Source organism: Ornithodoros turicata, chromosome 1 (assembly GCF_037126465.1).
Source record: "Ornithodoros turicata isolate Travis chromosome 1, ASM3712646v1, whole genome shotgun sequence".
Lineage (NCBI taxonomy): Eukaryota > Metazoa > Arthropoda > Arachnida > Ixodida > Argasidae > Ornithodoros > Ornithodoros turicata.
Genome location: NC_088201.1, coordinates 71,583,023 through 71,609,207, shown reverse-complemented (window position 1 = coordinate 71,609,207; position 26,185 = coordinate 71,583,023). Strand labels below are relative to the sequence as shown.

The 26,185-nt window shown below is 45.1% G+C and overlaps 2 pseudogenes; one reads left to right on the top strand and one right to left on the bottom strand.

Moving 5' to 3' along the window:
- The first annotated feature begins 14,457 nt into the window (after positions 1-14,457).
- LOC135369469 (uncharacterized) lies at positions 14,458-16,145 on the top strand (annotated as a pseudogene).
- Positions 16,146-16,622: 477 nt separating this feature from the next.
- Positions 16,623-26,185, bottom strand: part of LOC135369383 (uncharacterized) — a 42,331-nt pseudogene continuing 32,768 nt past the window's right edge.

The following is a 26,185-nucleotide window of genomic DNA, read 5'->3' as shown; positions in this document are numbered from 1 at the left end:
GTCACTCACGACATGGCAACATAGACGAGGTTTTCCGGTTGTGACTTACTATAGGAGTACACTACCTTGTTGTAGGTCGCACCTTGGAATTTATGAATGGTGATGGCGCTGGCCTAGACGAGAGGGAAGTGAACGCGTTTGCAGGCAGCACCCATTTTTTGGACATCGTTGTGGTGACCGTTGGGAACCCTGTCCGGACTGAGACAAGGATTGATGGCAGGTGGCGAGGCGGCCTTGATCTGAGCGGTGCGACCCGTTACTTCACCAACAATCCGGAGGCATAGACGGACGATGCGACCTACTCCATCGTTCTCGATGAATTTAAGAGTCCCCATCAAGCCGTTAATGATGCCGTCGTGCACATCGACATTCGTGGTGATCACATCGTTTACACTGTAACTTCGTGGTGTCGGACGATATTGACGACATAACGAAACACAGTGTGCAGTCACTAGGGGATTTCAGCAGGTCACAAGCGCTCTACGAAAACGATACAATAAAGGAAGCTAGCAAAACAAAAATCCATAACATAATGCCAGCCACTTCAACGAAATAAGGGCTTATCGTCTTTGAGGAACCGCTATCATGAAGACCTTCCAATCAGCTAAATCCCCGCCCGCAGAAACGTTTCTTATCAGCTGAGGCGCGCAATACAGTAACAAACCAGGGGGAGATAACGCATCGCGAGAGTGAAAGTGTCCCTCTCCACTAACGCTGCACTTCCGAGGCCCACAAGTGTGTTAAAGAAATGTTATCGTATTTAAAATTCGTCGCGGGCTATGCCCTGCGTGCTGCGTAAAGCATGATGTTCAGCTATTTTTTCGATGGGATAGCTCCACAATATCCCTGTCAATTATCACGAATTTGAGTGAATTCGGCACGCTCTTCGTATTGGTGGGGTAAAGAAGCGAAGTTCTCCACCGAATTTTGATATGCAAATGACCGAACGCAAAAGTGGATTTTTTTCTGCATGCATGCGAATTGCTTTAGATTTTACCGGCGTATGCTGTTCAGATTTCAGTATGAAAATCTCGAACCCTAGCTATTGTCACACATACCGACAGTCCAGGTATGCGGACGTCGAATGGATCACGCACACGTTCGTTCATCTGTCATTTATGTACATTCCTTCAAATTATTTTTTGCACGTGAAAAACTTTTGCCCGATGAACTTGTTGAATGTTATCAGCTGTTGTTCACCACCTAACATTGCTCTGTGATTCTAGTATAGTGGAGGACAAAACCTTCCGTGTTGCGTCATCACCGTGTTACACTGTCAAGAACAAGGTTCTATTTCCACTTGGTAAAGGTAGGTATCAAGCATCTACACTACAACTTTCACCTTTTATGACCAGACGTTGCCTTCACTCAACAAATAACTTTATTAAATTAGCGACATTTTTTTGGACACTATAACTGGTTACACCTTTTTGGCATCTGTTGCTGGCAACATGCACTGATCATGAGCTGTCATTAATGAAAAATAATGGACGTTTCTGCAGCGAAGAACTCTCATAATAGCTAGAAACCAATAGAGTGCAGCGCAACGCTTCGGTAATACGTCCGCAATAGAAATAGCGTCACTAAAGTGTTGCACGCGCCCTCCGACTTGTTTCCCCGAGATCCATTCACCGTTCCCAATTTTGAGTTCGTTCCAATTGGTTGATCAGTTTTTTTTTTTTTTTGTTAAGTAAACGGACTTGATGAATTTCGTATCCCGAAAATTGTATAGAGTTCTTCTATAAGACTCCCTATTGACTTCCTAACAGCAAACGCCATGTGCTGAAGGCGAAATATTTATTGGCCCGTGAAACCACCTGACTTCGCTGTCTTGCCACTGTCGGGCAGGAATTTTACCTCGATGTACGATGACACGCACATAGCATGCATGGCTGCCACTCAGAGATTCATATTATTATGTAATGATGCGCTAACCGTTGTTTCATTGTGTGGAATAATATTTTGATAATCTCCACACTAGCTTTGTTGTGACTGTCAAGAATAATAATTCGGGGCTTTGCGTCAGGAGACAACTGTGATCATGAGCGACACCACAGTGGTCGGTCTGTGGATTAATTTTGCCCACCTCAGGGTTCTTTAACTGGCGCCGAAATCTCGACACACGGCACACCACGTTTAAAGGGACCGAAAAGTGAATATAAACCTATCGAAACTTTATGTTCAGCGAAAAGCTTGAACCTTCAGAAGTCCAAATATCAAAGAAGTCCGCTGAAATCGCTGTAGTTTTTCTGTAATCGAATTTTCCATAATTGCATGTCCAGGGACCTAGTAGGAAACCGAGCAGTCTGTCAACAATTGCATGACCCCGCGCCATCTGTCGAGGACGCATGTAATACGCGCACTTCCGGGCGCTAATCCGGCGAAAACGAAAATGGCGGTGGGCATTTGTGGATTTGTGACGACTTTCTACGTCGAGAATGTCGAGGCTCTTGAACATTGAGTGCGCTGGAATTCCGCATTCGAGAACTGTCGCTCACACAGAACTGTTGTTCGTGCGTTAGCGTGGTGGAAAGTGTGTTCTTCGCAGCAGAAGATTCCTCGTCCGGAGATTAGTCGGAGTCACATTCGTCCTCAGCAGTATCTCACCGTGCCGTGAACATGGACTGCTTTGTGAAATTTCCATGTATCAGGGAGCACTTGTGTAAGCCGAAACAAGCGCTGTTTTTTCGTCGTGCAGGTGTTCATGTGTGAAATGCAAACCGACGGATACTACGGATGGATACTACGGTTTTTGCTGCCGAGAGGTAGAGAATGCATGTGGAAGGCAGACAGACAATTGCATCAGAACTAACGAATATTTCGAAATACTGTGCCTTGACACCGAAGTACTGCAAGTGTCTTTTACATACATCCGAGAAACCGAAGAGCATGGCAACATACACGGCAGCGCCGTGTGGTCTTTACGCGCTACTTGAACGGCAAACTGGACGGAAAACCCTTATTTCTGCAGGAAATTCCGTTATACCACCTGTCTTGCATTCACAAGAAGGATATGGGGTGCTCCGAGAAAATACAATAGAAAGTACTCCACTGGATCTCGATCTGCGTCATGCATGCAATTAAGGATGCTTTCCCATTACTGCGCAGACTTTTAGAAATGTTGATGTGAGCATAATTTCATTTTGTGCTTGCTGCATGTTTCTCTCATGGCTTTTTCTTTGCTGTCACAGCATATTATAATTACTAGTTTGTTCCTGGAGGGTTAAGTAACCTGTGGGCATAGATGTATTTGTAGGTTATACTCATGTCTCAATTGTATATGTGACGAGTAAGTAAGATAATTTTCATCAGTGTCATTCCGCTGAATTGTGTTCATAACCTTTTAGTATACTTCTTAGTGACCACGGTTCCAAATGTCAATTAATATTTGAACAAAGATTGGGATTTAACACTTAATTAACTCAGTTTTGCTAAAGGAGTACTTGTAACTGATTCATTATCACATCACCAACTAACATTTGTAAAGAAGGACTTGAGGGCTGCCTTCAATTATTATTAACCCTTGATCTGGCTTCAAAGTTAACCATGCGCCATTGGTGTGCATAGTACTCCAAAATGGCTAAATAATTTATTGCATAAGTTCTCTGTTACTGTAATTGAGATGTACTTTTGACAGCCCTGCAAATTGAAACTGGCTTCAGTGTACACTACAAATGAATATAACATTTGATTGAAATATAATATAAGAGCAGAAGCAACGTTTTGTCACAACTCAAACTTTATCTTTCTTTTTTATTGTCCAGGGATTTAGGAAACAGAGTAGGACTTCCTGCCCTCTGATGTTTTGACTTACTTGATAGAGTTGTAAAACCTGCAACAAAATAAACAAGAGACATATAAACAGTTTTGTCTTTTGCTTTTGAATTTAACAAGCTAGTTATATTTTACCATTTGTTCACTTTTGTATTCTCTGTTGGTGAAAAGATTACAGGAACAATAATGCTGCAGATCAAACAATGACCTGTCATCTTGATGAAGATGAGAACATTTCTTCAGGCATGCTAAGTGAGACAAAAGAAATGTACAATGAAGGTTGTACAAAAGCAGCAAATCTCCGTCGACTAAAACTTTATATATGTGGATGTTACCACATCGTGTAGTTTCCATCCAAAAGTAGGACTAAGCAAGGTTGTTTGGTATTTGTTGGTAGGTTGTTGGCATGTTGATGTGCTATACCGTTATAGCACATTAATATAGATAAGGGGCAAACACAGTAGACAGCATGATGGCTGCAAACTCAAGTGAAGATTTATTCAACAGAACAAGAAACCGAAACATGAGTAGAGAAAGGCAGTGCCCATGCAGTGTATGGTGAACCACACTGATCTCTGAAGAGCAATAAAGAGAAATGACAGTTGCGTCCGAGATAGGGGAACTCTGCAAATTTAGGACCAATATGATGTGGTAACCTTGCATGGCTCACTACAGGTCTGACACACATTGAACAATTCCAGTGGTGGGACTTCAAAGACAATGAACGTTCGCTGTTTCATTGGGTATTCAGGTGTAGAGGATTCATCTCTAGAAAATTAATTAGCGTTCCTTGGTCATAAAGTCATAACTACACCTCAACAGGAAGTATTCTTGTACCCTTCAAACAAGCTAGTAGTATTCATCGGTTTCTTCTCCTATTGTTGGCGTCATACTAATGTTCTGAAGCTGTCCAAAGACTTCAAAAAATGTCACAAAGTCTGCAACACGTAACAAATCTAGTGCTTCCATCTGTGGACTTTGCATACCTGCTTTCAGCTATTTCTGTCATGTCAACTTGAGTGCCTGGATCACACACACTCGAAGCAGTCTTGCGCCACTTCAACACTGGAAGGCCCCTAAAAGTAAATTTGTTGATGTTGACAATGTTGAGTACGGGACAAGTAGGATAACATAAGCTAAATGGAATACGTCATGGTTATATTATAATTTATACATGTGTGACGCCTGTACGTACCTAAGACGTTGTGTTGAAATCGTCACCTGGGTGAACCAAAATCACTGGGTACTGAGCATCAGTGTGCTTCGTTACGTCGTCGCAATTCGTCTTCTACGGCATACTCGTAGTCATCGGCAGCAAAATGAGCTCAGCACACAACACAACACCACTGCTGCATCTAATAACCGAGTGTTTCGAACCACATTCGTTTTCGCGGACACTCCTGTTGAATCTTGTGGTAGAAAACGCCGCCGCCGATGGTGAACGAACATGATTTTTGCATCCCCCAACACCAAAACTACAGGTATATGTAGGTATCCTGAATACGTGACACAGCAGCCACGAACATGTCATCCACGATGAAAGATGAAAGTCACTGAAAAGGTTAGCCAGCTGTAGGACTCGAACCCACATCTTCTGGATTACCGGTCCAGGGCTCTACCAATTGAGCTAAGCTAACACGCCTTCTCAGCGACTTCCAGGATGCGTCATCTGAAGGGACAAACCAGTCACTCTTTCGTCACTTTCATCGTTAATTTCTTAGGCAACTTGAGACCTTGTATGTGATTGTCCCTTCTATGTTGTTTCAGCCTCAGAACATCAGTTCTCTCATGTCATCCACTTCCACTTCCTATTTCGCGAGACCAACATGACCACCCACGACGTAAACAATAAACGCGATAACACAGATGGCCTTACAGATGGCGCGGCGGATCGTAGCTCGTAGCGGCCAAGTAGCAGAATGCTTTATTAACGTAAAAGCTATGGAAGTGAGCGTCATTTTTAAAATGGCGTTTAGCTGTAAGATGATGTGCGTCAACTTTGTTCTCTACAAAATTAACTCTTACGTGGTAAGGGTTCACCAATCCCTGGGAGCCCTGGACCCGAAACCCAAGTTGCTCTTTTTCGCCGTTCGCTGGCAGCACCGTCCATGTTCCTGCAATCTTCAAAATATTTATACGTAAAAAATATGCCGAATTGAGAAGTAATGCTTTCTGTGTCTTATCAAACAACGATTTTGTGCACCACAGTGGGGAAAATATGGGGGTTATTTTTCTCTTTTCGCCCCATTATGATGCACTCCTCTTTTCTTGTGTCAGGTTATGTACTACGATCACTCCCTGTACTCAAGTTATTTCGGCACTGCGAATGTACTTCCAACATTCGTGTTGCAACTTTTGGTGGCTACAGCACACTACACTTTACAATGCAGTCATGAAACATGTACGCAATGCGAACGACGTACTTGACCCTCTAAAATAAGTATGCAAACAAGGAAGAGGAAACAGACCGGAAACAGAAGTACAATACCTTATTGCACTTCACTAACACTCATTTATAGTCAGTACTGCTATGAACATTGCCTCATCTGCCACGGTTGTCATCTTTACTGAGAATGCTTTTCTCTTTGCGCATTGGCCCCTCGATATCACTGGTGTGCTCAGTACAATGTCGGTTACTTCTACAGATATTAGTCAACTATGTACTTCCATTAGAGCATTCTTAAAAGAGGAGTCCTGCAATGCAGTGTGAAAATGAAGAGCATTTCGGCATTCCTTTGGTAGGCGTCACCATTTGAAAGTTGGTTTCACCTCATTATCGAAACGGACTTGGGAAGGCAAGGCAATCTGCCACAGCTGCACTAACCTAACCTAAAACTATGCCAACCAGTTCATGATGTCTCAGGTTAGGTTACGTTAGTGTGGCTATGTCTCCAGCGGTGATTAGAAATCTAGTGACTGAAACCGCGTCCGCCATGATTGACGCTCAACATCGATGACAACACCCAAACAATGCCCGCACACGTGAACTTGACACTGAGTAACTGACGTCAGATTGCAGAAACGAATTACAATGGCCCGAACATACGGCGCCACAATTACTACAAAACAGATTAAAGGAACGCTTCCTGCAGGAAGCACACCGTTTGCAACGTGCCGTTTGTGCAACAACCAGACAAAGGAAGCGTCGCAGCAGTAGTTAACATTTCAAACCACCTATCTCACAGTAAAAGCAGATACCACATGATTAAATCGTAATTTATCTTCATAATATTTAGAAATCGGTTTTCTGCTCAAGGAGCCATGTTTCTCTTTGATTATGTTCGTGTGCACAGCCATTTCATAAGAACAACAGAATGGAAACCGAAACGCTTGCGCAGGAATATCTTCTTTGTAAAACGGAATTTCTTCTGTGAAACGTCTGTCCTTTTGAATGTTCCTTTTGATGTGTGGATCATACCCCCGTACACCCCTAGTCGTAACCCCTCTCCCCTACCCAGTTACGCGTTCCGACAATATCCCCCCCCCCCCCCATCCAAGTGACTTTCCGTATCCGCCTCAGGTTCGAGTGGGGAATAAGGAACGCAGCGCATCAACAACTACCATATCGTTGTATCTAGACTTCGGAATTGTCATTGGCGAGATGGTCCATGGTCCATTTCAACAAGCGCTATACCTGTATACATCGTCTACAGGGAGTAAACATAATGTAGTCATGGAACAGTACACATGTGATTCACAGAAGTTCCTGTTCCCTTGGTCAACAAGGAGTCAAAGTCCACAGGCTGTCAAGGGAGGAAACAACAAGTACACAAGAAGTCTGTGGAAAGTAAAAATCCATTTTGATAAGGATAGGTTGGGTTAGGTTAGCCCCCCCCCCCCTCCTTTCCGTGAAGGACTTCCGACGCCCCTGAGTGAGCCGATATCATGTTATAATCAATCATTACGTAATCTACGCCACCATGGAATACAATCATGTTTGGAACATGCTTGGAAGGAGAACTATATGGTGCAAATTTTTTTACCAATCAGATGTTTGTTGTAATGTGTGTTGTCTATGGAGAATTCGACTGCTCGACCTGGAGGGAGCACCCGAATCCCCGGGAGAGCAACGAAATCCGGCACGGCACCAAATCCGAATCCACCACCGAAAAACAATGGCGCTGCGGCCAAGGTACTGGCGGAAGCCGTCGCCCACATCCGGCAGACTCGGCGGCTCCGTCCAGCACTTGCTGTTGCTTGGCCTTGAAGATGCGGAAGTTACGACAATGATTCGTTGGAGTTCCGGCCGAATCCGAGCTTCCTCGGCGGGCAAGCAGGAGCACTCCGTCGCGGACCGAGTTGATTTGAAACGACCAGTGAAATAGGCGAATGCAATCCGAACCGTCCAGTGGAACACCCTTTCTCCACCGCGGAGCAGAAAAAGACGCTCCAAATCGACCACTGGAATTCCTCATTATATTCCTGCACAGTTTGAAGCAAATAAAAGACGGGGATGAAAAACTACCTTTTCAGATTCCTTCGCTTATTTCTTATTTCCTCCTTTCCTCCATAGTGTCTGCATCATTTTCTTTCGTTTTTGGCGCGACTTACGTCCCCATTTTTCCTTTTCATCGCCATCATCTGCTCGCCGAAAAACTAGACTATTATCATCGCAACGCCATGTTTGTGATGTATAGAGCCCCGATTGTAGGCACGAAAAAACCTTGTTTTAGCCATTAACCAAAAATCCCGATATTGGCACTAAAAATTGCAGGCTATAAAATTTTTCATCTGTATCTTTGAAACTGCAAAAACAATGAATAAATCAGTTCTATCCGCAAGACCGATCCCACTACCACCACCACCGATACCATGAATGGGAATTGTGACTTTTTGCCCTAATCTTTTTGCTGCTCGAAATGCAAAACTTATCCACCCTATACGGTCACAAGGCTTCTACCATTGCCACCAGTTCCACGACACTTCTCGCAGAAGGACTTGCACGGGCAGCATACTGGCAAAGTGCGAGATGGGCTACGAGCATCGGAGGCGTCAGTCTAACGCGCAAACTTCTCAGTCCTCAAACTTTTTAGCTTCGCCTTCTAGATTTCGTTTTCGGCATTAAAAGAAGAAATTTAAAAAAAAGCTTCGGGGATTCTTCTAGATGTAAACAGGCAATAGCTCTGTGAGATCTAGATTGCGACAAAGCCGTTAGGAAACATGACTATATTTTATAATAACGACCCAGGAAACAACACAATGCTGGAAGGGAGAGAAATAACGAGTAAGCGACTGTACCGAGTACCCTTTTTTCAATTCTCAGCTTACGTACATTCCAGCACCTTCGAGATTCTCGCTTCTTTCAAGCAATCTATGGTGCCAAAAGGACGTGCGTCGTGACCGATGCCAATTTCGCCTGGACAACGGAGTTTCGCCAGCGCTTTAGGGCCATTAGAGGCGTTTTTCGATGTTGAGTCGGAGTTTTAGGCATCTAGTCCAAAATGGGCGCCGGAATAGGCATTTATAGGCGCTATCAAATCGATACAGGAGGTTGCCCAGCACCCAGTTCGTGCTCTTGTATTGACAGGCATATTAGAACCACACGAAAAAAAGTAAAAAGGAAAGGCATTTGCCTAGGAATCCCGGGTCTAGTCATGTATTTGCGAAACAGCCATTTTCCTTCTTCCGATGCTTCTTTGTCTCAAATCCAAAATCACCGTGCATGCACACGCACTGACCTGAACAAGTGCTGCGGTTGTGGTCATTTTCTTCTTGTTTTTGCAGGCTCCGACCCCGTTTATGTGGTTTACCCGATCTTGTTCATCAATTGCGGGACATGTCTAGTGGCTCAAGCTCCTCAGCTAAACGGTGAGACATTGACAGTTCATCTGGTGGTGGCGATGGAGACGCTGTTGTTACCAAGCTGTTTTCCTGCCTGATGTCTGGTTTATCTAGTTTATCTATATATATCTTATATTATCTCGTTTATCTCTATCTGGTTTATCCTCTAAATAGAGGACAACTGAATGAAATTCCACCAGCGGCATGGCAGAGTAACTAAAAGCATCCGTTCGTTGGTGGTAGCCAAGGTCGTGCTGAAGATTGGGAGGTTTTGGGTTCGAATCCTACCACCGGCTGTGCTGTCTGAGGTTTTCCCTGGGTTTTCCGGCAGAACTTCCTGACGAATAGTGGCACAGTTCCCCGTGAAGTCGGTTCAGGACGCATATACTAACCGCTATGTCCCCTACTCCTTCCTCCTGTCCAGACTCCATGTGTCCACATCTATGTATGCTGCTCTTAGCCACAGTTGCCTCGCGGCGCTAACACGGAACTAAAAGAACTAAATGCACTCAAATGGCGGGCGGCTCAGCGTAGGTGACATGATTTGTGTACCTGCCCGTTGACAGGTGAGAAACGTCCATGACGAAAAATAGACAAGATGTTCCGTCCTTCGCTCTTCTACCTGCTACTTCCGAAAGCAAGGGTCAGTGCGTCCTAAATAGAGAACTGTGCCGTTATTTGTCCGAAAGAGCATAAGGAAAAAAGAGGCATAACCAGGTGCACGGTGAAAGCACCTGCAGTGCCAGATTCGAATCTGTGTTACCTCACAGTATTGAAATACCAAATGACCAGTCCGGATCACGTTGACAGGGCAGTGCAACAGTGTGAAATTGCACTAGGTTGAGTCATAAATACCCTTCAGACACCCGATGATTGTGGCGCTCTCTAGCAGAGGGAGTGCAACCCCTACAGGTGTTCTTCTGGGGTTGATTAGATGTATGTTCTTCTTTCAAAAACACAGTGGCTTGTCTGTCTGCATTGCTGTTGCTTGTGTTTACCTATCGGCCAAATGGGGAAGGAAAAACGCCTCGTTCGGGAACCTTTCCTCTACGAGTTCAAACTTGGCCCCGACGCGGACGAGACATCTGATTGACAGAAAAAGTGTGGTGCATTGATTGATTGATTACATTAACCATATAAAATATCAACAATCTACAAAACACGCACGCAGGCCAGCCTACGCTTGATGTTTACGAGTCTCATTCCATTTGTTATTTCTCCTTTATTTGAAACGGTCACAATCGGGCAGGAGGATAATAGACGACAAAACATTTTTTTTTTACAGTTTCGACTAGGTATACGGACGTTTCAGTACAATATATTTCGGTACAGGACCTCCTGGTACAGACATCTCTGTACATGGACATATCGGTACACGGGCATCACGGTACATGCATGCGCGGGACGCTGCAGATATGTGCTGCGCCAGTGGAGTCCATAAACGAGGGTTAAAACCTGTACGGAATAAATTATCTTACCGAGGTGTTTTTGTAACAAACACCACAGTTATTTGATGAGTCGAAAACGCTTACGCTCATTTCTACTTACAACTTACTAAATGCATATGCATAGGAAGAAATACTACGCGGAGAACAATAGTCTCTGCTCCAAAATTTATTTTTGGCATGGCCGCTATCCTGGAAGAACGGAACAAATGGGCCATATTTACGAACTAATACGGCTAAGTTTTCCGAAGCTTTGTCGTCTTTTAGAAACACTGCGTATCTTGTAGTTTCGAATACTGAATACGAACGCCGTTTGGTCGAAGTGATTTGATCGAACGCGGGACATTTGGTCGAAAGCCATTTTCTTGAACGCCGTTTGATCGAAACGGCAGCGGTCCTTTAATCGATTTTTTTTATTCCTTCACCTGGAGCGTTGAAGAAGAAGAAGCTCTGACACATAGCGACTAAGCATGTCATACATGTCTTTCACCCCTAATCCCCCAACCCTTTTGCAAATAATAATTCGTCGCAAATAATAAACATTTTTGCCAAATAAATGAAAGACATGTGTGGATAATTTATTCGCGTGGAACGTGGACAAATTTTAACAATGTATTAGTATTGTTTGTATTTAACTGACTATTCATTTTTGTTTATTTACTTCGCGCCTGTGTGCAAGTGAACCTAAATTTATTTGGCGCAACAAACATTAACCGAATAAGTCCTTCGAACAACGCAACCAGACGAACGCAATCCAGAAGATGTGGGTTCGATCCCTACAGCTGGCTAACCTTTTCAGTGACTTTCATCTTTCATCGTTGAAGTCCTTCGAAACCTAGAGGAGATAAGCCGGGCAGAAGACCTTTGCATTTTCTCTCTCTCATTTTTTTTTTTTTTTGTTTTTGGATAGCGTGGATGTGCAGAGATCCCAGACTGCAGATGCATACTCTAAGCAAGGTTGAACGAAACGAATGTTTTATAGGCTGTTAATTTAATATACTTTGTTGTACCATGGTGAAATTTCCTTCTTAGTATCCACAGACATTTCTATAGTGGCTTTCGCGCACATATGGCTATATCCCATTTCCAGAACTTTCCCTTTAAATTTGCCGCAGGCAATGAGAAGGGTGCCCAGAAGCAGAGACTATCGGCTGCTTCCAACGAGAGGCCACTTTCTTGAATGTGTACCAGCAGATGTGTAGTTCGTCGGATTCTTCCCCACTGTTCTGTTCAGCTGTGTTGTTCGTAAATGACGAAGGTCTGAAATGACAGTGGTCTCCCCTCTTCGACTGAAAAAAGGAAAAAGAAAAAAAAAGCAGAGGACACTGATTGCCTGCTCCGTATGCCCGAGCCAAAAGTTACAGAAAAACAGGTGCGCGCGACGCACTCCGCGGAGCTCTGAACTCCCTTCCAACAAAACGTCTTTCGAACAAACGGCGTCGACCAAACGGCTTTCGGTCAAACGGCTTTCGAACAAACGACGTTCGACCAAATGCGCGGACACCATTGTGGGTCACGTTACAGTGTTTCTTAACTTCATGTCCGTTTGATTGTATGTTACCATGTAACCGCTTGGGCCTGAGATCGATCTGCAGTACTGCTACAGCGACAACAACAAAAACGAATCGAATGTGGAATACTACATCGGAATTTCGAATCGAGGCAATTGCTGTTGGAAACCAAATATATTAATCACCGAATTATATTAATATAGTGTCATTTGACCCTTGGGGTACCATGAATAAATACATATCTAAATACTGGAATAGTTCAGAAACTGTGCTCATAAGCCCGAAAAAAACATCGTTCCCCTACTACAGAAATAAAACATTAATTTACTTGAGAGCTTGCCTGTACCTCAACGGCGAACCCGATCGACATGAAAATTGAGGAGCGACAACATTATACCCGATTTAATAGAGTTTGAAAATTTTGTGTTGCTGCTTCCATAGGACCGCTGCCTCAGCCTCAAATCTACATTGTTGAACAAATTCACATATACATCCCCCTTTCCAGCTTGGCAATACGTTAATTTATCACGAAAGCTGGAACTTCTGATGGCGATGAACTGGCCTACATTTTCCCTACGCGACAATTCTTGTACCGGGATGTCCGTGTACCGAGAAGTCGGTGCACCAAAACGTCTTCCGATAAAAATTATTTCGCAGGACACTAATCGAATTGAATCGGGATTTACCGAAGACGTTAGTCGTCACGATTGAAAATTGGCCAGTGGTTTGACGTATCGCCTTTGTTCTGGAGATACGTGAACAGTGATAAACGGACATCTAAAAGAAACGGTAAATTGTTTTATGGCTCAAGCGACGATCACGAAACGTTCACCAGAATACTTGCTTTTTCCTGGGACCTCTGGTTATGATCTCCACGTCTGGAATGCCCACGACGCTACTGTGTACACAGAACCATTCGGCGACATAGTACCGACAATTCCGAAGCATTTTCGGGCGCAGTCATCCAACCGTGTGCGAAACTTACTATTTCGATTTCGAATCAGCGGTCGTATTACCGCTGCGTTCAGACAGAAGTCCATAGTTTTTTACTTGTTTTTTTTCTTTCGGGTACGTATATGAACAAAACCAGCTGTATTGGAGACAATGCTACAGGATATCAGGATGCAATATACAGAATGCTAGAGGAGCGCCGTCGTCAACAGCTGAGCAAATGGATCATAGCCGATCAAGTGCTATCATTCGCCCTCATTATTTATTGAAATTGGGAGACAGGATTTTTTAAATTAACGTTAATGAACAGCAAAAGCTACAAGCCACTCAACGAGGAACATGTGCGGTTACATCCGCTGTACCGCTTGCATTGTGCGGATTGCATCTCTTCTTTCTGTTCCTCTATATTTTATTTCGATGAGTACAGACAACATGGCAAGATTAGGAAGCGATTCTCCAATAACAAATAAATCGTTACTATGACAAGGAGTTGTGGGTCCCGGAAAAAGTGGCCCGGGAAGAAGTTGTCCCGGAAAAACTGCTCCCGGAAGAAATCCGCCTCTTTCTTTGGAACTGGCGCCGTCTATTAACTGCGGGAGAAACGCTATCCTGGGTTCGAGGGTGTCCGGTTAGAAAACGACTCCGGAAAGACTACGCTGCACTTTGCGGATATGCACTTACGGAGCTGTTGTTTTGACTGAAGTACTGCTTTTGGTTTCCATGATCGAGGAGGACGGCATTCCGTTTCCATTCTTGCGAAACGGGTGGATAAAGGACTTAACTAAATGCAATATACAGCAGAAGCAGGTGTGGGAGTACCTGAACGAAGACCGTCAGGCAGGCGCATCGCGGTTGGTCGTTTATGGTAGAGGGGTACGTAGACAATATCATGCTTAATACCGTCTGTGCAAATTCCGAACACTTACTGGTGAGATGCACCTGCAAGCCATCAATGAAGACCGGAAAATATATCGTGTCGACGTGGTTTCATTGTGATGGCGGACGGGTTCTTGGTGGGCACTGCAGATGCGTTGCCGGGTGAGTAGAAAATAACATCAGACTTCTAAGCTTGAAGTATAAAACTTACAGTTTGCATTCAAGATTATACAGTGGTATTAACTTCATAAAGTAGTGATTCAGCGGAATGAACTTTTCTTTCAGGCTCAGTGAAACTTGCCACCACGTAGCAGCTCTCTTGTTCTACGTGGCGGAAAAAAATCATACGACCACAAAGTTATCCTGCAATCTTGTACAGACCTGCTCAGCCAGTGGATAATTCCCAGCCAATGTAAGTTTATCCCCTCCTAGCTTGTAATTTACTGCACTCATGTAAAATCTAAGCTTATGTGCACATTCTCCGCGCATGCACGCGTAAAAGCGAATGTCAGACACAGCAACCAATTGACGATATGACATAAAATAGTTTATTGACATGTGCCATGTCCACGCAGGCATGGTATCATGTGTTCCTTAAAACTGGCAATTGGTGATGATCTGACCACATGGTTTTCACATAAAATAATGTGACAAAGCATCGTGAAGATGAGTAACACTACTTTCAGCTTATTCTATTTATCTTGTTATCACAGCGAAGAAACATGCCCCAGCTGCCCCTTTGAAGGATATCACGTTCCGAAAATTCCTTGTGAACAAGCCAGCCCCACAGGTGAAAAAAAGAGTCTACAACCCGTGCAAGGGAAGTCAGGGCTGCCCTTCTGCTGACTATGAAGCTTTTGAAACGAAGTTAAAGGAGTGCTGCCCGTCGCTTCTGTGGCTCAGGTACAGTACACAATCCGTTGCACCCCCAGAAAAGGCAAAGGCTGTGATTGAAGATACCGAAGATCTCTGGGAAGTGACGGCTAGAAATGACGTCACACAATACATGAGCTACCTGTTCCCTATATCAGATTGAGAGAGGGAGAGAAGCCACAAGAGGTCAAGCAGAGAACCGAAGGTGGCACATAGAAAGGGTGGGACGTATCACAGCTTCCAATTTTGGACGTGCAATCAATTGTCATAAGCCTGATGGACTCTTACGGGACATACTGTACCCACGGCGACATGTTGCAACTAAGGAGATCATCTATGGAAGACAACATGAGGCTGATGCAGTCAATGCATAGAAATTATGACCCTGTACGAGAAGGACATCAACGTACAAGAAACTGGTTTGCACATCCATCCTGAACACAATGTTTTGGCTGCGTCGCCTGACCGAATTGCCCATGTGGTCGGTGAAGAGGGGCTCTTAGAAGTTAAATGCCCTTTCAGCAAGCAGGGTATGTGTCCGTCGGAAGCCTGTGCCCTTAAGGACTTCTACTGTGAGGTAGTGAATGGTGAGATGACACTGAAACGATCACACATATATTACTACCAGGTTCAGGGTCAAATGGCTGTCACTGGTCACCGCTGGTGTGACTTCGTTGTGTGGACAAATAATGTAGAATTGGCCAAGTCCATAAGCATAGCAAGAATTTTTTTCTATAAGGACTTTTGGAAAGTGAATTGCCTACCGGCATTACACTACTGTGTGGAACATGCCCTCATGCCAGAGGTAATCACAACAAGAGTCCGCCGTCTGGGAAGCATGGGGCATTATGTCCCGTACAAGAAGTACCTGAAAGGGTACTATGTCGTTTCCAATAAAGGTGGTGTCAAGATCCGTATAAGGAGGCTCCGCTAATGTGGGCTAAAAAATGAATGTCATTTGTATATAAAGTTAAGCATGGCTTATATTTTCCTCCAGATAGTTGTACTCATGACTGTTCTTCCATTACAAGCTTTCTCTACTTATCAGAGGGCCAGCCCACTTACAATTATACAATACTATACACGTACAATTATTTACAACGTTACACAAATGCACAGCTCTGCAAGCACATTACGGCCTATTTTTAAATGAAATATACATACATTCTGTCTAAACGTTCCCAGTCGAAATAACATTCAGAACAGCTTGCACAAAATAAATGATACAAGAAAGAACACAAAAAAAAAACACAAAAGCTATATCTTGCTTCGACATAGATGATTGATGCACAATGCTTCATATGTGATACCTTTAGCATGCAACATGTCTGATATAACAGAGCTCATGGCAACTAACAATGAGAGAACAGAGGGGGGAGGAATGTTGAGGTCGCACATTACATTGAAAAACATACCTCATGCAGCAAGCTTAGAAAAATGACACCCTCGCTGCCTGTTCATATTTCGTTAATCAGGGGGAATCTAAAATTACTGAGGTAGCAACAAACATGAAATATTTGCTCGGCAATATCAACCACGCTAATGGGAAAGGCACCATCTAAGATGTGAAACTCCTTAACTCGTCTGATAACTCGTTCAACATGTACTCTTTCACATAACTTATCTTGTGCTGAGAACGGCACTGCAGGGCATTTGAGCTTGGCATTTCTCCCTAAAAGGAGGAATGTATATGTCTATTCCTGAAGGCACACAAGGGAAATTAAATCCCTTGTCAGCCATTATTGCATCACCAGGTTCAAGGGAATCGAGGCACTCCACTGCTCTGAACAATGTCAACATCCGATACAGACCCACCCCAAAGGCGCGACACAAAGCTTATATATTCATCTGGCGTACAGCCTACTACTACTTTGTACGTATTGTAGTGCTTATAATTTGAGAATGTCTGCCTCTGAGCATTTAGGGAGGATGGTCTCTGGATTCGCACTTCTGTTGCGTCTAACACAAACCTTGTGTTTGGAAATTTGTGGAATGCTTTCGGAAGGTGTGTCTGTATTTGCCTAACTCTAGGAAGTTTGGTGATATCTCTTAATTCACGACAAAGAAAATTTATCCAAGTCGTGAATACTTTGCTGAAGTTACCCTCCGATATCCCAAAGCTTCGTGCTATCTCCTTCACAGGCACACCATTTTTTAGCCTTACGAGCACCATGAAGAATTCTTCCATTAGACGTCTATCTCTAGTCGTTCCGCGCCTTTCATCTTGTTTCTTCTCTGAGCTGCACCAGTACGTCATCACCGAGGCACGGGGCGAAAGCATGTCAAAGAGGGCTTGAAAGACTCCGAAATTTGGAAGTCCCGTGTAATAACGGCACCCAACACTGTCCTGGATTAGCGACAAACTCAGAAAGCGAGATTTTGCATCATTCAGTTCATCTTGAAGATACGTGGTCCTGGCTGTGAGTGCCATCACTTCCTGTTGTAGGCGTGTCACTTTTAGGGAACAGGCTTCCTCATGGTCGCCAGGATGTAGTGACTGCACACTTTTGTCGTTGTTTGGGTCTCCGCTGCTGAGGTCTGAATAGTAAACGATGATATAGTCCAACAGTTGAAATTGCAAGAATTTGACACATAACTGATCGTGTGCACTAACCCGGATTCACTGCAGAACATACTGCGTCTTCTACTTCAACTGTGCTGGTATCCTCACAGTGATCTGTACAGTGTGAATATACAATATTACACACATGCACTATGTCATCCCCTTACAGAGCATATATTCATATGTAATATTATTCAGCTTTGCTGTATTAGTGACTTGATATGGGAGTCTGTAAACGCCGACCTGAGCGAGGTTGCACAGCCTCTTGTGTCTGTTCGGCGGACGTCACGATGACTGATGGTGTCTTGATACCTTGGCCAGTTGATTTCCTTGGTCAGAAAACAGGCAAGACAAGTGAAATATAAGGATTGGTCAGCATGTTTTCCCCCAACTCACACAATCGCGTGTATACTATATCGATATCTATAACTCACTCCGCATCCATGCCATAGAGCTGACTCTTTTGATGGTCACGTTGTGTTGTGCTTTGACCTGAAATCAAATACAGCGTAAAGTAACGAAAACGCACGTAAGGAATGCGTTGTTTTTCAAACGCCGTACCTTTCACCGTCAACCTCCTACTGAGCTGTTCGTATCTGTCCAGAACGGATTTACTGCTTTGTTTTCGATAGGTGAAAACTGTCGGCACATAATCGACGTGATTTCTGTCGTTGCTGGGCTCGCCTAGGAAAAGCAAATATGCAGCAATGAGTGACTGAGTCATAAAAATAGCACAGAATTACTTAATGAAAATGTGCTATAACTTTCTTACCCGCGACGAAATGTGCACCGCATAGCCTTGAATACTGCGTCGGCTCCCAACGCTTTCCGTCTTTACCCAGCCTCTTTACTGCGCGAATCCACGCTTCCCGTCTCTAAGGATATAACCGTTTGCAAGGAAATCGGAAAAATCGCAACGATTTGCCCTTAACGTAGTAGTGTTTGCAGCCAAATGACACGCAATTCACCGGCATGGCTGCACAGCAATGGCGCTTGCTTCCAACCACTTCGAGACCCCGCGGGTAGCAAGGAGAAGGAGAGGATGACGCATGCGCAATAGGTTTTTTTGAAAGTGGCGGAAAGGCAAGGGCGGAAAAATGGTCCCCCGTCCGGAGTTTCTCTTGCTTGTGATATAAGGAGTGGAAAGGGAGCTCAGCATATTGGTTGGTTTATTATTAGGTTAATTAGGTTACATATATGTCCAGGTTAGTCTCAGTTCGCCGTGGTAGTTTCCCGCGCGCGGCTGGTATGGGACCATTTTTTCCGCGTTTGCCGTCGGGACCATTTCTTTCTGGGCCATTTCTTCCGGCAACATTTTTTCCTAGACCCTGGCACCGGAGCAACTGATTACAAAAGCAGTGCCGATTTTCATATCTAGTGCAGTTAAAAACTCGTATGCATATAAACTTAGGATCCAGGGTCGCTTCACCGAAAAATTAGTGGCCACTGTACACAGAAAACAAACAAGGCTGATACACCACGGCCGCAGGCCTGCCTGCCAGAAAGCGTGCATTGTCATACCGATCAGGTCGGAAAAACCCAAGGCAGGGAACAGACTCGGAGAGCACGACACACGCATTATCTCAAACAACAGACCCTTTTGTCGTCCCCTTACCTAGTCTCCCAAAAAGGCTGTTTCAAGGACTTCCAATTCAACAGGGAGAAGGGAACCTGGCAGGAAAGGGAATCAAGAATATGGTGTTGGATTTACGCTGCTGTGTGGCGGAGGCATTCTTTTCTCACCTATAGCTAGGGTTCCGCGTTTTCGATTTTAATAGAAAAACACCGAAAAACATACGCCGGATATTTTATCATATATCGGGAGAACAGATAATGAATGATAATGAACAGGTAATGAAGATAGTGATAGAATGCGGATGATCCTGGTATTAAAATGCTCTAGAAAGATTTTTATTTTGCCACGCCAGGAAAATTCTTGCATAAGTCTTTTAGCTTTTTTAAAAGAGGGTTTCAAAGCTTGAGTACCCAATTTCGGTAATTTTTTGTACTTCAGTAAAGTGTTTAGAAAAATTAATTGAGAAAACCACCACCAACAACAACAACAATAAATGAAGAAGTGATGATGACATGGGATGTTTCCCCGTGGTAGCCACAGGACCCTACCCCACTTCACAGTGGTTAATATGAGAGGATGAATTATGATGAAAATCAAGCGACGACAGACTGTCGGAGTTCTGTTTAGAGCTCTTCGAAGAGTCCAGTGTCTTGCATGAAAGCAAACAGGGAGCGAAGAGCCCGGCACTGATGCACAGGGGAGCTCCATGGGCCAAGTACTTTGGACAAGCTGAATGGTCTATGGTCAAGGAGTTCAAGTTGGCGTCGAAGCACCCGGCATTCACACGTGTACCGGTCACAGTCCTCGATGATATGGAGGATCGTAGCTGGGGTGTGGCAAGTTAGGCACAGCGCCGTGTTACTGTAACCCAGCTTAACCTGGAACACAGGGCTGAAGGCGAGGTTGAGTCGTAGACGCCGCAGGAGTGTCGTAAAGCTGCTACGGAAGCCACCTGGCGTGCTAAATGATAATGACGGGTCCACTGCATGGAGGAGCGACCATTGAGTGATATGTCATGGAGCCATTGCTGGCGGGCCAAGGGTGACACCAATGCAGACAAGTAGAGGCGCCTATCTCCGTTGGAGAGGATAATGGGCATGGCTCTGGAGATACGGTGGGCCGCAGCAGCCGCCAAATCTGCGTCTTCGTTGCCCTGAATGCCATTGCCCTGAGGTGTGGCCGGGGACCCACTGTAGGGTCACCCGGTGTCCCTGTTCGCCGAGAACCTTGAGCGCCGTCAGTATACTAACTACTACTGGGGCCAACGAGCCGCGGATGCCCATGCTTCCTGCACATTGCAGGGCTGATTTTGAGTCAGTGCATATCACCGAGGAGCGAGGAGAGAGTAGTTGGAGACAGACTTTAGGAGATACCAAGATGGCATACAGCTCCGCAGAGGTCGACGAAGTGCGATGTGACAGGCGAAACCCACATGATAGTGACTCTTCCGGTATGACAAAGGCAGCGGAGGAGCCATCCGACGTAGACGAACCATCTGTGAACACAGCCGTGCGGCCTTTGTACTTTGTATCCATCATTTCCAAAACAGATTGCTTGAGAACCGGAACGGGGATCGGGCTCTTCTACCACAAGAGGCCAGGGATGGGTGTCGAGAGGGATGGGCTCGGCAGTGTCCATGGTGCCACTAAAAGGGCGGTCGGGGCAACAGTAAAGCCAGGGATGTTGCCAGATGCTGCTGTAACACATAGCGAGAGTTTACTCTTCTTCCGCCTACGTAGCTTTTGAACCAGAGGATGGCGCCGGTGGTGAGCAGGTTACCGTAAGTAGTGCCGGTTGGTTTCTCTTCGGCGGAGGACATCGATAGGTATTTCTCCGGCGTCGGCGATCACCATCCGCGTCTCAGCGTTGCGCGGGACACCAAGGCACGTCCGCAGGCTGCGTGCCAGTGTACACCGAAGCTTGTGTTCAGACGTGGCTGATATACCGTGCAATACGGACAAGCTGTATAGCAGGGAGCCGCGAACCAGAGTTTTGTGGAGCACAAGAAGATCCAGCTCAGTGCAGCCCCAGCGCACACCGGCAAAGTGGCGAATCACATTCCCCAAGCGCTGAGCCTTTGAGATGATGAAGTCAATGTGCCTTCTCCACGAGAGGTTGCGGTCCAGGATAACACCCAGGAACCTGTGAATGAGAAAACCAATAATTTTCTTCCTGGAGCGACAAAGCGCATTTCCGAATGGTATCGAACAAGACCAGTCTGGTGAAAATCGGTGCATTACTTACCGAAAGAAAGTGCAAAGTTTGTCCCATACAAAATACATGGGGCCGAGGGAGCTGGTATCCCCTCTTAAGAAATGCCTCACTCAGCATATATATTTCCTGTTCTTCTTTTCCTTTTTTTTTTCTGGAATAGCAAGCCGACCTCCGTCTGGCTGACCTTTCCTTTCTTTTTTTCTTAGTAGACATATCCCCTCCCCCAGACCTCGCCCTTCGTGATAAGCACCCTTTCTGGTTTATGGTTCACTGTCTTCATGGCAGGTGGTTCCGTAACAAAAGTAAAGTGGAAGCTGCAGTTCTTTGCCGCTATAGGGCTGTCGCAGTGAAGTTTGCACAGCGCCATTTCGGGCCCAAACGGCCGCGGATCCCAACAGTAAGGAGTTCCATCAAAGGGTTTTGCATGGTGTGTCAAACGGTATGGTGCCAAGGAAGCTACAAAACCTGTAGGAAATCAACAGAAAAAGCGGTGCTTCTTGAAAAGCGCGAACAGCTCGAAACCGTGTACTTGACAGTGCCGCGTCGTCTGCTAAACTGGGGAGTGTTGCATGATTTGGGGCGCTGATGTTGCTGCTCACTCGCGCCACCTGGCCCAGAGCAACAGGCCCATAAACCCAAGGTGGGGTGTCGCGCTCGGATCTAAAATTTGGCTCAACGTTAATTTGGCAAGAAACCAACGAACGTACGGGACTTAATTTCGAGTATTGAAGGCCTATGCCGTTTCTGTCATAAAAGCTTCTCAAGGTATCAATATTTATGACTGACACTAGTATTCCTCGAGAGCTTCAGGTGATAGTCACCAGAAAAATCCCACTCCATGCGGACACCGGAAGACATAACAAAAGCCAATTTTCAATGAAAATGTGAGAAGACACGTGCCGCGTATAGCAACAATTAACATGTATCGCTTCCCCTGTACATGTACCAAAAATTAACATGTATCCCCGGTTCCCCGCCTCCTTCATTTGTTTTGCCTTCTTTGTGATGAGACGGTTATTTTGTTCCCTTTGTGATAAGACGGTTGTCACCAGCGTCAAGGTCAAAGTGGGGGAAAGAAAGGTAAAACAAGAGGCGGGAACACTTCCTCCTCGCACCGCAGCTTCCGTGCGCTCTTGTTTGCGACAATCAAGCAGGCTGAGATAAAGCGGAATTTTTACTATTTTTTTATACTATTTCTGTTGCGATACTGTGCATAGTTTTTGTTGGGTCTGGTTATCCGTGGAGGACTTCATATTTCCGTAAAAAAGTGAGGTTCGCTTTGCAATTTTCAAATTTCCCTAAATTAAACATTGTCCAAAGCCTTCCTAAATGGCGGCAAATGTTCCCAGAAGGTAATTGCCGAAAGTCCCACAATCCTCCGGCGCGTACGTCGTCGTTAGAATTTTTTATCACTTTAGGTGAAACACCCTGCATGTGAATGCGTGCGCCTCTCTCCCACGCCTATTTTGTAGCCACGCTTGAACACACGTGATCTGCAATCAGAATCCAATGGGTACATGGCTTACGCTGCGACATACCCAGCCTCAAGAAAACTCGAGGGGTTCTCTCGTTTGGCAATACAACCTTCATTATCCAGGATTATTCGATGGATTATGTTAAGAGCGCGGAGAGGACTAAACAATTTCGTCCATTTAGTACATCTGATCAAGAAGATCAGCAACACTGTAGTGACGACTTTCTAACAACAGTATGCGTTGTTCTCACAGGCACTGGATGTTTCTTGATGGTACACAACCTGGAAGCACCCGTGGACGCCTGTTGCGAGTTCGTCTACGACCTCCTCTGTGGACCCACGAAGATATCAACGTATGACCCTGCCCGCTGTGCTTCTCTTCCTAATGACAAAATAGAAGCCTGTACTGAATGAAACAATAATAGTCGATTACAGACAAGTTGCAGTGTGTTTCAGATGTAATGGTAAATCCGAGAGGCACACACCACGACTTGAGGGATTGAACTTCTTGTATCGTTAATGACAATCTTAGTTAGTTATTATTCCGTAATGTCGGGAACCAATATTCTCAGTTGTGGGAAGGAGGTGCGTGGTATGTCGTGTCACGATCAGGCTATGCCACTGCTCGTCTCAGCACGGTGTTTTCCGTGGTACAAGAGTTGTTCAAGGTTGACCTAGACTTTTGTGCGAAATAAAATCGATGAATAACTGTAGCACGATAAAACTTGTAGAGGACGTAACGTCTTACTCCTGGAGTTTTCTGTGCCCAGCTTGACATATTTGGCGCCTTCACTGCAGTCGCAACTGTCATTGCGGCGAGCAATGCCTCTCTAGCTATGGAGCATAGATACATAATGAAATTTCTTATTAAGGACAACGTTAAAGTAGCTGAGGTTTTGACAAGATAGCAAGCGATAGGGGAACAAACGATGTTAAGGGCGTACGAATGGTGTCAACAGTCTGGCGAAGGACGAGATCTGTTGACAAATGAACCGCGTGGACACGGTCGTCCAAGTACAGTCGCGCCGGTGATATCGCAATTGTTGAACACGTCATCCTTGAGAATGGCGAATAACACAAATTGCGACAAATTGCGGCAGAGGTGAATATCAGTGTCGTCAATGTTGAGACCATCATTAAAGATTAAGGAAAGAGACAATGAATTAAACGAGCTATGCACGCAGCTTGTAGAGAGTGTTAACGCAAAAGCGGGAAATGGCAAAAAAGCGAGCTTGGCAATTCACAAAATCTTAATCTACACATGCACCTAAACCCAAACACAAATCAGACTCTAGAAAACGACGAAGAATACGAGAGCGGGAGCGAGGCAGGTGAGCAATTAACAGGGAACACAAAACTCGTTTTACCCTCTGTTAAACTCTTTATTACTCGTATTCTTAAATCGTATGAATATGCTCTTGCCATTGCGTTTTCTATGCAGCTTAACTTAAAAAATATTAAAAGTCACTACCTTATCGCATTAAGCTATACGTCTTTGCACACAATATCCCCAAAGCCAGTGCAAGAGGGGTTCCCCGACAGGTGACATGCGATCTGTGAACGGCTCTGGAATAGGTTAGGAGCCGAAAATTTGTCATAAATTGTCACGTGTGATGAAGCACGGATATCACAATTTCGCCCCAGCGACCAAAAAGAAGCAACATGGAGTGGTGACATATGGTTTTCCCGCCACCCAAGAAAGGTAAAGCGCAGTCGACTGCCAGTAAGACCGTGGGAAATGTTTTCTGGGACATGAAAGCTGCTATCCATTTGGATGTTTTTTTTTAGCAAGGGGTGACAATTAAGGTTGAGTATTACTGCACATTCCCAAGCAGCATGCCAATATCGGTCCAATATTGGACCCATATGGGCTGCCAGGATTACCAATATTGGTCCAATATGGGCTGCCTATATTGCCAAGCCCATTTTGCGCCAATACTTCTGTACGCCAACGGGGAGTCCGTGTAATAATAAAACATTGTCCGATATAATATCCACCACTGATATTACTTTTCTCTTCTTTTTGCTTTTTCGTTCCTGCACGTCTTCTTATTGATACAAGTTACAAAAAACAACACTGCATCGCGCTAAAAACGAAGAACAGGTGCTACGCTCGTCTTGCTGAAGGACACAGGCAGTCCCACGGAACTGCCAATCCCTCAGAGGCATTCATTGGGATCGTAGTGTATGAAACAAAAATTTCCAACCCGCTCCTAGAGTACAAAGGAGCGAAACACTTTCGTGACGGTGACGGACATACGCCTCAGCAACTCACACTGCCTGCAGTAACTTGTAAGCACTTAGCATTACAGACAAGGCACCCCTTCGTATTGCCACGAATCATCATCGCGAAACTTCCAGGGCAGGCACGAAATGGTACATCTCATCCCGGCGCATGCTGAAGAAGAAGCAAGAAGCTTCCAGACACATCGCCTGCTCTCTGGCAAACGCACGTGCTGTTTCTAGACTTTTCGGCGCGACGCTTAAATGCTTGTGCGCTCCAAGCTGGAGCATTCATTCTTTGGACTCAGTTGTGTTCAAAGAGATATCACTCTTGTGCTTTTGCTACCAAGTAGTTTAATATACCGTTTGCTGTTTATTCGACGACTCGCCGGCCCATTTCGCTTCGTGACATTTCTGGTGGAGGTGCGGGACATTCCTTGTCCAACGGCCTGGAAGACCAACTGCGACAAATTAGAAGACAGCTTGGCCTGCCTGCAGAATTTGCTCCACTAGAACCCCCTAAACGCAAGAAGATGACTGCGGAGACCAGTACCCAAGTGGCGCAAACTGTTGCCACGCGCATAGCCCCTGCATGGTCGCCGAAGACATTCAGCGGGGAGTATTACGACGACGTGGACGATTGGGTCGACCACTATGAGCGGATCGCCAAGTTCAACAACTGGAGTGACGACCAGAAGCTCGTCAACGTCTATATCTCCCTGGAAGGCACCGCGAAGACATGGTTCGAGAACCGGGAGACTTCGCTCACGTCCTGGGACGTCTTCAAAAGCAAACTCCACGAGGCGTTCGCTTTTCAACAACGAGCTGAACGCGCTGAACATCTGCTCCAGAGACGGATCCAGCTGCCAAACGAAAGCGTTGCAGGCTTCGTCGGAGATGTGTTGCGGCTCTTCCGGCGAGCTG